The sequence below is a fragment of the Triticum urartu genome, chromosome 7A, assembly GCF_056163025.1.
Source record: "Triticum urartu cultivar PI428250 chromosome 7A, HENAU_Tu73, whole genome shotgun sequence".
NCBI lineage: Eukaryota > Viridiplantae > Streptophyta > Magnoliopsida > Poales > Poaceae > Triticum > Triticum urartu.
Window position 1 is genome coordinate 727,119,998 of NC_141879.1, and position 13,497 is coordinate 727,133,494.

A 13,497-nucleotide genomic window follows, 5' to 3' on the forward strand; every position below is an offset into this window, starting at 1 on the left:
AGGGTCCTTATGAAGGGTAAATAGCAATTGGCATATCATGTTGTGATCTTTGCGTAGGTAAGAAACGTTCTTGCTAGAAACCCATAGCAGCCACGTAAAACATGCAAACAACAATTAGAGGACGTCTAACTTGTTTTTGCAGGGTATGCTATGTGATGTGATATGGCCAAAGGATGTGATGAATGATATATGTGATGTATGAGATGATCATGTTCTTGTAGTAGGAATCACGACTTGCATATCGATGAATATGACAACCGGCAGGAGCCATAGGAGTTGTCTTAATTTATTTATGACCTGCGTGTCAACATAAACGTCATGTAATTACTTTACTTTATTGCTAACCGTTAGCTGTAGTAGTAGAAGTAATAGTTGGCGAGACAACTTCATGAAGACACGATGATGGAGATCATGGTGTCATGCCGGTGACGATGATGATCATGGAGCCCCGAAGATGGAGATCAAAAGGAGCAAAGTGATATTGGCCATATCATGTCACTATTTGATTGCATGTGATGTTTATCATGTTTATACATCTTATTTGCTTAGAACGACGGTAGTAAATAAGATGATCCCTCATTAAAATTTCAAGAAAGTGTTCCCCCTAACTGTGCACCGTTGCGACAGTTCGTTGTTTCGAAGCACCACATGATGATCGGGTGTGATAGATTCTAACGTTCACATACAACGGGTGTAAGACAGATTTACACACGAGAAACACTTATGTTGACTTGACGAGCCTAGCATGTACAGACATGGCCTCGGAACACAAGAGACCGAAAGGTCGAGCATGAGTCGTATGGTAGATACGATCAACATGAAGATGTTCACCAATGTTGACTAGTCCGTCTCACGTGATGATCGGACACGCCCTAGTCTACTCGGATCATGTAATCACTTAGATGACTAGAGGGATGTCTATCTGAGTGGGAGTTCATAAGATGAACTTGTTTATCCTGAACATAGTCAAAAAGGATTTTGCAAATTATGTCGTAGCTCGCACTTCAGTTCTACTGTTTAGTTATGTTCCTAGAGAAAATTTAGTTGAAAGTTGATAGTAGCAATTATGCGGACTAGGTCCGTAAACTGAGGATTGTCCTCATTGCTTCATAGAAGGCTTATGTCCTTAATGCACCGCTCAGTGTGCTGAACCTCGAACGTTGTCTGTGGATGTTGCGAACATCTGACATACACGTTTTGATAACTACGTGATAGTTCAGTTAAACGGTTTAGAGTTGAGGCACCGGAGACGTTTTGAAACATCGCGAAACATATGAGATGTTTTGAGGGCTGAAATTGGGATTTCAAGCTCGTGCCCACGTCAAGAGGTATAAGTCCTCCGACGATTTTCTTAGCCTACAAACTAAGGAGAAAAGCTCAATTGTTGAGCCTGTGCTCAGATTGTCTGAGTACAACAATCATTTGAATCGAGTGGGAGTTGATCTTCCAGATGAGATAGTGATGTTTCTCCGAAGTCATTACCACCAAGCTGCTAGAGCTTCGTGATGAACTATAATATATCAGGGACATATATGATGATCCTTGAGATATTCGCGATGTTTGACACCACAAAAGTAGAAATCAAGAAGGAGCATCAATTGTTGATGGTTGGTGAAACCACTAGTTTCAAGAAGGGCAAGGGCAAGATGGGATACTTCATAAAACGACAATTCAGCTGCTGCTCTAGTGAAGAAACCCAAGGTTGAACCCAAACCCGAGACTAAGTGCTTTTATAATAAGGGGAACAGCCACTGGAGCAGAATTACCCTAGATACTTGGTAGATGAGAAGGCTGTCGATAGAAGTATATTGGATATACATTATGTTAATGTGTACTTTACTAGTACTCCTAGTAGCACCAGGGTATTAGATACCGGCTCGGTTGCTAAGTGTTAGTAACTCGAAATAAAAGCTACGGAACAAACGGAGACTAGCTAAAGGTGAGATGACGATATGTGTTGGAAGTATTTCCAAGGTTGATCAAATATCGTATGCTCCCTCTACCATCGAGATTGGTGTTTGCGTTGAGCATAGACGTGATTGGATTATGTCTATTGCAATACGGTTATTCATTTAAGGAGAATAATGGTTACTCTGTTTATTTGAATAATACCTTCAATGGTCTTACACCTAAAATGAATGGTTTATTGAATCTCGATCGTAGTGATACACATGTTCATGTCAAAAGATATAAGATAGTACCACCTACTTGTGGCACTGCCACGTAAGTCATATCGGTATAAAACGCATGAAGAAGCTCCATGTTGATGGATCTTTGGACTCAATCATTTTTGAAAAGTTTGAGACATGCGAACCGTGTCTATTGGTGTATATGCATGAAGAAACTCCATGCAGATGGATCGTTTGGACTCACTTGATTTTGAATCACTTGAGATATGCAAATCTTACCACATGGGTAAGATGACTGAAAGCCTCGGTTTCAGTAAAATGGAACTAGAAAGCAACTTGTTGGAAGTAATACATTTTGATATACGTAGTCCAATGTGTGCTGAGGCGTGTAGTGGATATCGTTATGTTCTTACTTCACAGACGATTTGAGTAGATGTTGAGTATATTTACTTGATAAATCACGAGTCTGAATTATTGAAAGGTTCAAGTAATTTCAGTGTGAAGTTGAAAGATCGTCGTGACAAGAGGATAAAAGATCTATGATATGATCATAGAGATGAATATCTGAATTACGAGTTTGGACATTGTGGAAATTGTTTCACAACTAATACAGCCTGGAACACCATAGTGTGATGGTGTGTTCGAACATCATAACTGCACCCTATTGGATATGATGCATACTATGATGTCTCTTATCGAATTACCACGATAGTTTATGGGCTAGGCATTAGAGACAACCACATTCACTTTAAATGGGGAACCACGTAGTTCCGTTGAGACGACACCGAATGAACTATGGTTTAGAGAAACCTAAGATGTCATTTCTTAAAAGTTTGGGTCTGCGATGCTTATGAGAAAAAGTTTCAGGCTGATAAGCTCGAACCCAAAGCGGATAAATGCATCTTCATAGGACACCCAAAACAGTTGGGTATACCTCCTGTCTCAGATTCGAAAGCAATAAGGGATTATTTCTAGAATCGGGTCCTTTCTCGAGGAAAAGTTTCTCTCGAAAGAATTGAGTGGGAGGATGGTGGAGACTTGATGAGGTTAATGAACCGTCACTTCAACTAGTGTATAGCAGGGCACAAAGAGTTGTTCCTGTGGCACCCACACCAATTGAAGTGGAAGCTTATGATATTGATCATGAGACTCCGGATCAAGTCACTACCAAACCTCGTGGGATGACAAGGATGCGTACTACTTCAGAGTGGTACGTAATCCTGTCTTGGAAGTCATGTTGCTAGACAACAATAAACCTACGAGCTATGGAGAAGCGATGGTGGGCCCGGATTCCGATAAGTGGCTCGAGGCCATAAAATCTGAGAGAGGATCCATGTATGAAAACAAAGTGTAGACTTTGGCAGAACGGCTCGATGGTCGTGAGGCTGTTGAGTACAGATGGATTTTAAAAGGAAGACGGACAATGATGGTAAGTATCACCATTAAGAAAGTTCGACTTGTCATTAAGATGTTTTCCGAGAAGTTCAAGGAGTTGACTACGATGAGACTTTCTCACTCGTAGCGATGCTAAGAGTCTGTTGGAATTATATTAGCGATTACTGCATTATTTATGAAATCTTGCAGATAGGATGTCAAAACATTGTTTCCTCGACGATTTTCTTGAGGAAAGGTTGTATGTAATACAACCGAAAGGTTTTGTCAATCCTGAAAGATGCTAATAAGTATGCAAAGCCCCAGCAATCCTTCTAAGGACTGGAGTAAGCATCTCGGAGTTGGAATGTATGCTTTGATGAGATGATCAAAGTTTTTGGGTGTATGCAAAGTTTATGAGAAACTTGTATTTCCAAAGAAGTGAGTGGGAGCAATATAGAATTTCTGATGAGTATATGTTGTTAACATATTGTTGATCAGAAATGATGTAGAAATTCTGGAAAGCATATAGGGTTATTTGGAAAGTGTTTTTCAATGGAAAGCCTGGATTAAGCTACTTGAACATTGAGCATCAAGATCTATAAGGATAGATCAAAACGCTTAATGGTACTTTCAAATGAGCACATACCTTGACATGATCTTGAAGGTGTTCAAGATGATCAGTCAAAGAAGGAGTTCTTGCCTGAGTTGTAAGGTATGAAGTTAAGACTTAAAGCTCGACCACGGCAGAATAGAGAGAACGGACGAAGGTCGTCCCCTATGCTTAAGACATAGGCTCTACAGTATGCTATGCTGTGTACCGCACCTGATGTGTGCCTTGCCATGAGTCAGTCAAGGGGTACAAGAGTGATCCAAGAATGGATCACAGGACAGCGGTCAAAGTTATCCTTAGTAACTAGTGGACTAAGGAATTTTCTCGATTATGGAGGTGGTAAAAGAGTTCGTCGTAAAGGGTTACGTCGATGCAAGCTTAACACCTATCCGGATAGCTCTGAGTAGAGATACCGGATACGTATAATGGAGCAACAATTTAGAATAGCTCCAAGTAGAACAGTTATTTGGAATAGCTCCAAATAGAACGTGGTTGCTACATCTAGGAGATGACATAGAGATTTGTAAAGCACACACGGATCTGAAAGGTTCAGACCCGTTGACTAAAACCTCTCTCACAAGCAACATGATCAAACCCAGAACTCATTGAGTGCTAATCACATAGTGATGTGAACTAGATTATTGACTCTAGTAAACTCTTTGGATGTTGGTTACATGGCGATGTGACCTGTGAGTGTTAATCACATGGCGATGTGAACTAGATTATTGACTCTAGTGCAAGTGAGAGACTGTTGGAAATATGCCCTAGAGGCAATAATAAATTGATTATTATTATATTTCCTTGTTCATGATAATCGTTTATTATCCATGCTAGAATTGTATTGATAGGAAACTCAGATACATGTGTGGATATATAGACAACACCATGTCCCTAGTAAGCCTCTAGTTGACTAGCTCGTTGATCAATAGATGGTTACGGTTTCCTGACCATGGACATTGGATGTCGTTGATAACGGGATCACGTCATTAGGAGAATGATGTGATGGACAAGACCCAATCCTATGCATAGCACTAGATCGTGTAGTTCGTATGCTAAAGCTTTTCTAATGTCAAGTATTATTTCCTTAGACCATGAGATTGTGCAACTCCCGGATACCGTAGGAATGCTTTGGGTGTGCCAAACGTCACAACGTAACTGGGTGGCTATAAAGGTACACTACGGGTATCTCCGAAAGTGTCTGTTGGGTTGGCGCGAATCGAGACTGGGATTTGTCACTCCGTGTGACGGAGAGGTATCTCTAGGCCCACTCGGTAGGACATCATCATAATGTGCACAATGTGATCAAGGAGTTGATCACGGGATGATGTGTTACGGAACGAGTAAAGAGACTTGTCGGTAACGAGATTGAACAAGGTATCGGGATACCGACAATCGAATCTCGGGCAAGTATCGTACCGATAGACAAAGGGAATTGTATACGGGATTGATTAAGTCCTTGACATCGTGGTTCATCCGATGAGATCATCGTGGAACATGTGGGAGCCAACATGGGTATCCAGATCCCGCTGTTGGTTATTGACCGGAGAACGTCTCGGTCATGTCTGCATGGTTCCCGAACCCGTAGGGTCTACACACTTAAGGTTCGATGACGCTAGGGTTATAAAGGAAGCTTGTATGTGGTTACCGAATGTTGTTCGGAGTCCCGGATGAGATTCCGGACGTCACGAGGAGTTCCGGAATGGTCCGAAGGTAAAGATTGATATATTGGACGAAGGGTTTTGGAGTCCGGGAGTGTTCCGGAGGTACCGGGTGATGACCAGCATGACCGAAAGGTGTTTCGGGAGCCCCGACAAGTGTTGGGGGGCTTCATGGGCCAAGGGAAGGGGGCAAACCAGCCCACTAAGGGGCTGTGCGCCCCCCTCACCTAATCCCACATGACCAGGGGGGTTTGGGGCGCCCCATCTAGGGTTCCCACCTCCTGGCTTGGTGGCCAAGTCACCCAAGGGGGAGATCCCATCTGCCCTGGCCGCCGCCCCCCCTAGGGGAAACCCTAGGGCGCCTTCCCCTCCCCCTTGCCCCTATATATAGTGGAGGTTTTGGGGCTGCACATGACACGAGATGAGTTCCTCTCCTCTATATGACGCAGCCCTGCATCTCTCCTTCCTCCCCTCCCGCGGTGCTTGGCGAAGCCCTGCAGGATAGCCACGCTCCTCCATCACCACCACGCCGTTTGTGCTGCTGCTGGATGGAGACTCCCTCAACCTCTCCCTCTCTCCTTGCTGGATCAAGGCATGGGAGACGTCACCGGGCTGTACGTGTGTTGAACGCGGAGGTGCCGTCCGTTCGGCACTAGGATCTCCGGTGATTTGAATCACGACGAGTACGACTCCATCAACCCCGTTCTCTTGAACGCTTCCCCTTAGCGATCTACAAGGGTATGTAGATGCACTCTCCTTCCCCTCGTTGCTGGTCTCTCCATAGATAGATCTTGGTGACACGTAGGAAAATTTTGAATTTCTGCTACGTTCCCCAACATATATACCCCTCCACCTACTCTTCATTCGTAGAGAGATCCATCAGAACATACCTACACTTCCAATACACATTTTATGAGAGAGAACCACCTACACTTGTGTTGAGGTCAAGATATTCCATTCCAACCATATGAATCTTGATCTCTAGCCTTCCCAAAGTTGCTTTCCACTCAAATCTTCTTTCCAAAAAATCCAAATCCTGTGAGAGAGAGTTGAGTGTTGGGGAGACTATCATTTGAAGCACAAGAGCAAGGAGTTCATCATCAACACACCATTTGTTACTTCTTGCAGAGTGGTGTCTCCTAGATTGGCTAGGTGTCACTTGGGAGCCTCCAACAAGATTGTGGAGTTGAACCAAGGAGTTTGTAAGGGCAAGGAGATCGCCTACTTCGTGAAGATCTACCGCTAGTGAGGCAAGTCCTTCGTGGGCGACGGCCATGATGGAATAGACAAGGTTGCTTCTTCGTGGACCCTTCGTGGGTGGAGCCCTCCGTGGACTCACGCAACCGTTACCCTCCATGGGTTGAAGTCTCCATCAACGTGGATGTACGATAGCACCACCTATCGGAACCACGACAAAAACATCCGTGTCTCCAATTGCGTTTGAATACTCCAAACCCTTCCCTTTACATTCTTGCAAGTTGCATGCTTTACTTTCCGCTGCTCATATACTCATTGCATGCTTTACTTTCCGCTGCTCATATACTCATTGCATGCTTGCTTGATATGTATTGTGTTTGTTAAACTTGTGCTTAAACTCCACTTAAACTTAAGAATATTAAAAACTGCAAATTTTGGCACTTAGTGTCTAATCACCCCCCCTCTAGACACCTCTTCTTGATCCTTTCAAGGACAGAGAAGAGAAGCGTGGCTTGAAGGATTGACGGGATCATCAACCACTCGCACCGACGAAGGATCATGGAAAACACTGTGGAAGACGGCGGTCCCCTCCAAAGTACGTATGTTCTTGTGGAGGTTATCTAAGCAATCCTTACCCACTGAGGATGTCAGAGCACACCGTAAAATGTCGACAACAAGTACATGCGGCTTATGTGGGGCTCAAGACTCATGGTGGCATTCCCTCCTACAATGCACTGTTTCAAGATGCACTTGGGCATTGGTCGACGAAGAAATGAGTTGCACCCTCGCATCCTCCACAGAAACGAGTGCCAAGAGCTGGCTCTTTAGCCTGCTTGATACATTACCGCATGATAAATTTGTCCTACTGTCGGTGACCCTATGGGCAATATGGACAGCACGACGAAAGGCCATTCATGAGGCGATTTTCCAAACTCCACATGCAATACAAATGTTCATCACCCGGTTTATTGCAAACCTAGAAGCTATCCGTACTCCTAATCCTACACGGGCTCCGTTGGTAAGGACAGGTACTTCGATACAGCGGCCGCGGGCACCTCCAGCAACATACGCCAAAATCCATGTTGACGCAAGAGTACGCACCCGCAGAGGAGGAGCAGCCGTAGCCATGTGCAGGGATACCCAGGGCTTGTTCTTGGGTAGTTCGGCACTTGTCATTCCAGGAATTTGGGACCCAGCCACACTGGAGGCGATGGCATGTCGGGAGGGCATCGCATTGGCAGAAGATCTTAATATTAGGCGTTTTGTGCTGTCGTCTGATTGCAAGCAGGTGATTGGGGACATTGCCAAAGGAAACAAAGGACCCTACGGTGCCATCATCACGGAAATTATCTCTAGATCGTCACCACTATCTTGTACCTTTACTTTTGAAAGTCGTCGATGTAATTTCGAAGCTCATAAGTTAGCTAAATTTGCTTTTTCTTCAGCTTAGGGGGCGTCATGTATGGCTTGGCCAGCCGCATGACCAAACATGTATCCCACTTTCTGTGGATTTTGAATAAAGTGGCTTTACCCCTCAAAAAAAAGCAGACCGCGATCACAACAACTCCATCGCTCAATTCATCGTCGCCCTCGTCCGCCGCCGAACCTCTGCACACCGCACAGTCGCCGACTCCAACTCCGGCTCCACCCCCAAGCACCGGGGTTGTTGCCCGTTCCTACGCGGCGGTCGAGGCGACGCTTCAGCGCCCCATGGCGGGCATTCCTCCGACGGCGCGTGGTGCCGTAGCCTCGGGAGGGCCAAACCCTCGTGCCCCTCCGATCGTGGGGCCGACTCCCGCTCCTTCGCGTCCTCCGGCTCAGGCGCCGGGATACTCCGGTCCTCCACATCAGCAGCGGGGTCCGGCGCCGGTCTACAGCTATGGCCCACCAATGCAGCAGCCCCATGGATATGGCCATGGAGGGCAGTACGCCTTGACGTACGGTACGGTCGTCGCCGGAGGGCAACCGTCCATGTACGGGGTTCCGCCAACCGGGGTATCCGCCCCTCTGCTATTCCATCCCAGTGGGGTTGTGGCTCAGCCGGCTCAAAAACGCAAAAAAAGAAGAAGCCGCCTCAGCAGCAGCAACACCATGCGGGTGGAGATTTGCAACATGGTTTTCATCACCCGCCGCACCATGTGCCAGTTCAACAACAATTTCAGCAGCAATCCATACCGCAGCAGCACATACAATCATATCAGCACGGGCAATGTCAATAGGTTGTGCAAAATACGCCACAGGGGTCTGCTACTGTCGATGTCACACCGTTGGCTGCTCTAGTGTCTGATGTGCAGGTGGATACGGCGCCCAAGTACAAGGCTAAGAAAGGGGTACGTTGCTGGAAGTGTGCGGTTGATACGCATGCAGTGAAGGATTGCACTGTGCAACACTACTGTTATATTTGTGACAAAATTGCTCATCCAACACTGCAGTGTCCGGTTCTCAAACTCCCTAGACCCAATGCTTTTGTTTTGGGAGTTGGTGCGGAGGAAACATACTTTTTCCAGTTGCCTGATTGCGTGGTGAAAGATCACTTAGCACCAACACAGACTCCGATCGCCCGAGTTCAGGCTACCGGTTTAATGGTACCGTCTAGTATTGTTGAGAGCCAGATTGCCAGGAGATGCCCGATACATGATCAATGGAAGTGGGAGGCTATTCAACACGGGCATGATGCATACCTTGTTAGCTTTCCGTCTTTCGAGGACTTGGACAGGGTGGATGGTATACAGATGACCGTTCCGTCTGTTAATTCTCAGGTGACCATTACCGTATGGAGGTCTCAGGAGGTCCCTCATAAGCTAGAGCTCCAGAAGATTTGGCTCCATGTCGAGGGGGTTCCCCATACGGTGCGCCATTTTTGGGGCTTATGGGCCGTGGGTACTTTGATGGGCAATACCTTGGATGTGGATCTTATTAGCCTGTGTCGCCGTGGAGTTGTTCGTATTCTCGTGGGTATGACTAACTCTCAGATTTTGTCAAAGGACAAGGACGGCGCTGGGCCTTTTGTTGCTTCAGATGTGGTGGTTAAGATTAAGGGCTACACGTTCACGTTCAGGAGGGAGCCGGCAGGATACATTCCGGACCCTGAATTTGTCCCGTTCATTTGGAGATGCAAGGGTGATGATGTTGATGATGGTAGCGGCGCTAAGGAGAAGGATGATGAGATGGACACTTCGGAACACACTGGAAATCCGTCGAACCATCCGTCGTCTAGTTTAGCCCCGAAGGATAACACTCATGTGACTCAAGTTCAACGCCGGGAATTGTCGAGTGCTGGCTCTGGTGGTGCAACGAGAGGTGGTCCTGTGCTTTGGGCGGTCACTCCGTTTAACTCTTCGCCGCAGACGCCAAGAGGCATGGAGCTTGTCACGAATCTTAGAGTCAACTCCACTTTGAGTAGTTCTCTCGAAAGATCGCCGCGGGATCATACACAGGAGTCGTCCTCAACTTCTTCACCGTGCGCTTTGTTTGCATCGCAGCCGGCGCCGCATTCTCAGCCGGCATCATCGCAGTCCGCTGCCCTCCAGTTGGTGAAAGCCACCGGCGGCTCGGCGGGGCGCCCGGAATCTTCTTCAGTGCACCTACAACCTGCTGCGAAGGTGGCGTCGCAGCCGCCTCCGCCGACGCGGACGGCGGCGGCCAAGCCGGCCGTCTTCAAGCCGGTGCAGGCCGCCGGAGGCATAGCGAGACGTCCGGTCACGCCTGTGGTGAGCCGGCAACCCATGGCTTCAGTTGAGGCGGACAAGCAGGCAGCTCACGTGGAGCAAGACATGCATGCAGCTCACGTAGAGCTAGACATGCATGCTTCTAGTGGGCTTGGACGTGAAGGCCTACCCCAGGGTGTGCAGCCATGCATAGTTGAACCTACGGCTGCTGTTCAGTCTCAGTCGGAGCCGGACTTGTCCGCTGCTGCTCTTGGGTCTCAGGCAGAGCGGACGTGTTCGCCTCACCCATGCCTGCAGTCAGGCCATCTTTGGCAGCGGCGCCACGTGTACCGGCGGTCGAGATTGCCGGGGAGGGGGTTTCTACTCCACCCTCATCCCCTCCTCCAGCAGCAGTGCATGCGCGACATCCTTCACACAGGGTGACATCCACACGCCGAAGTGGCCGTCATGTGGTGGACAATGATGGAAGGACGGACACCGACGAGGACTCTTTGACCAAGGCTATGCGGCGTAAAACTGTGCAGAACCTTGACAACCAAGGTACTTCGCCATCGCCCAAATCATTTTTATCTTTTTCTACTTCATCCATTGTTGCTAAGTTAAATAATGTGGGTGTTAGTCTAGGAAATAATGAGAATGATATTTCTGTTTCTGCAAACGCTTTGAGACATTTGGAATATGACCGATTGAAGGTTACTCCACGTGTTATTAGCAAATCTTTTATCTCACATCTAGATGAGGAGGAGCTGCATGCCACATCAGATGGTCAGCTACTCGCTCATGTAGTAGGGGAGGTTTCAGACGTGGGTTTGGAGGAACCCGGGCTTAGTTCATTGATTGAGCTTACAGCTTTCGGTCGTAAATCCAAGTCTGATCGGTCGTAAAAAGGTCGTGAACCCTCTAAAAGGGCGAAATTTTCTAAATCTCCTATTGTTTCCTCATGAATGGCATGTTCTTTAATAGCAGAGGTCTTGGTGACTTGGCTAAACATCTATTCATTGCGGAATGTAATAGGGAGTACAATTTAGATTTTTTGGCTTTATCTGAAACGGGAAGACGTGATTTCTCAGTAAGTCTGCTTAACCGCCTTTCTGGCGGGATAGATTATAACTGGATTTCACGACCACCTCGAGGTCGTCCTGGGGGCATTTTAGTCGGCATTAACACAGAGACTATGGATGTTTTGGCTAGTCCGGAAGGAGAGTTTCATATTAAACTCCATATCCGAAACAAAGCTGACAACTTCACATGGACCATCGTCGCCGTGTATGGGGCAGCCCAGGATGAACTCAAGGCCGTTTTTCTCCGTGAACTGGTTAATCTAGCGAAAGATAATCCCTACCCCATTCTTATTGGTGGGGATTTTAATTTGCTACGATTTCCAAGTGAGAAAAGCCGAGGTAGGTTTGATAATCACTGACCTTTCCTTTTCAACGCTGTCATAGACAGTCTAGATTTGCGAGAGGTTTCAATGATTGGAAGACAGTTCACTTGGGCGAACAGTCTTCTAGAGCCGACATATGAGAAACTAGATCGCGTTTTAATGGATACCGACTGGGAATCCAAATTCCCTATGGTTTCTGTTCGCGCTCTTCCTCGTATAGAGGCTATCTCAGACCATGCACCCATCCTCTTAACCACTGGATCGCCACGTCCACAACACCGACGCAAGTTCAAGTTTGAACTAGGTTGGTTGCATCAAGATGGATTCCATGAAATGGTCAAGGAGGTGTGGGATAAACCGGTTGCCGGGCCTACCCCAATACACAAATGGAACAACAAAATGCGTGCATTACGTAAGTTCCTTTGTGGTTGGGCTAGGCACACTGCGGGTATCCTCAAAAAGGAGAAGCTTTGTCTTTCATCCATTATTGATGATTTAGAAGCTTTGGCAGAGATTAGAGCTCTCTCTGACCTCGAATTAGAGATCAAGAGTCAATCGAATGCCAAGTTAGCTCGCATGTTGCGCGAGGAGGAACTCAAGTGGTACCAACATTCAAACTCTCAGTTTATCCTCAAAGGTGATTCGAATAAGAGATATTTCCATGGTGTCGCCAATGGTAGACACCGGAAGAAACTTATTCATTCCCTACAACAGGAGGAGGGCATGATTGAAGGGCATGAGCAACTTAAGTCTTATATCACTAATTATTATAAAAATCTATTCGGGACTCCTCAGGAAGGAAACTTCTCAATGGATGAGTCTCGAACAGATGACATTCCCCAGGTTTCTGATGCGGAAAATAGCCTTCTAACAGCTCTATTTTCTGAGGAGGAAGTTAGAAAGGTAGTTTTCCTAATGGAGCATAACAAAGCACCGGGTCCAGATGGTTTTCCCGCTGAGTTCTACCAGAACTTTTGGGAGGTTATCAAACATGATCTCCTACTCTTGTTTGGCTGCCTTCATGCTGGTCAACTAGAGTTGTTTCGCTTAAACTTCGGTGAAATTATTTTAATACCTAAGGTTAATGAGGCTGAAAGGATACAACAATATCGTCCAATATGCCTCCTTAATGTTAGCTTTAAAATCTTCACTAAGGTAGCGACTATTAGGCTCAATATGGTTGCTGAACATGTGGTTCGTCCTTCTCAAACTGCTTTTATGCAAGACAGGAACATCCTAGATGGGGTTGTTGTCCTTCACGAAACAGTTCATGAATTGCATCAAAAAAACTGAATGGGGTGGTTCTTAAAATTGACTTTGAAAAGGCTTATGACAAAGTCAAGTGGTCTTTTCTTCAACAGACTCTCAGAATGAAAGGATTTTCTGCAGAGTTGCGCGCAATGATCCATAGTTTTGTGGCTGGAGATAGTGTTGCCATTAAAGTCAATGATGACGTTGGCAACTATTTCCAACCAAA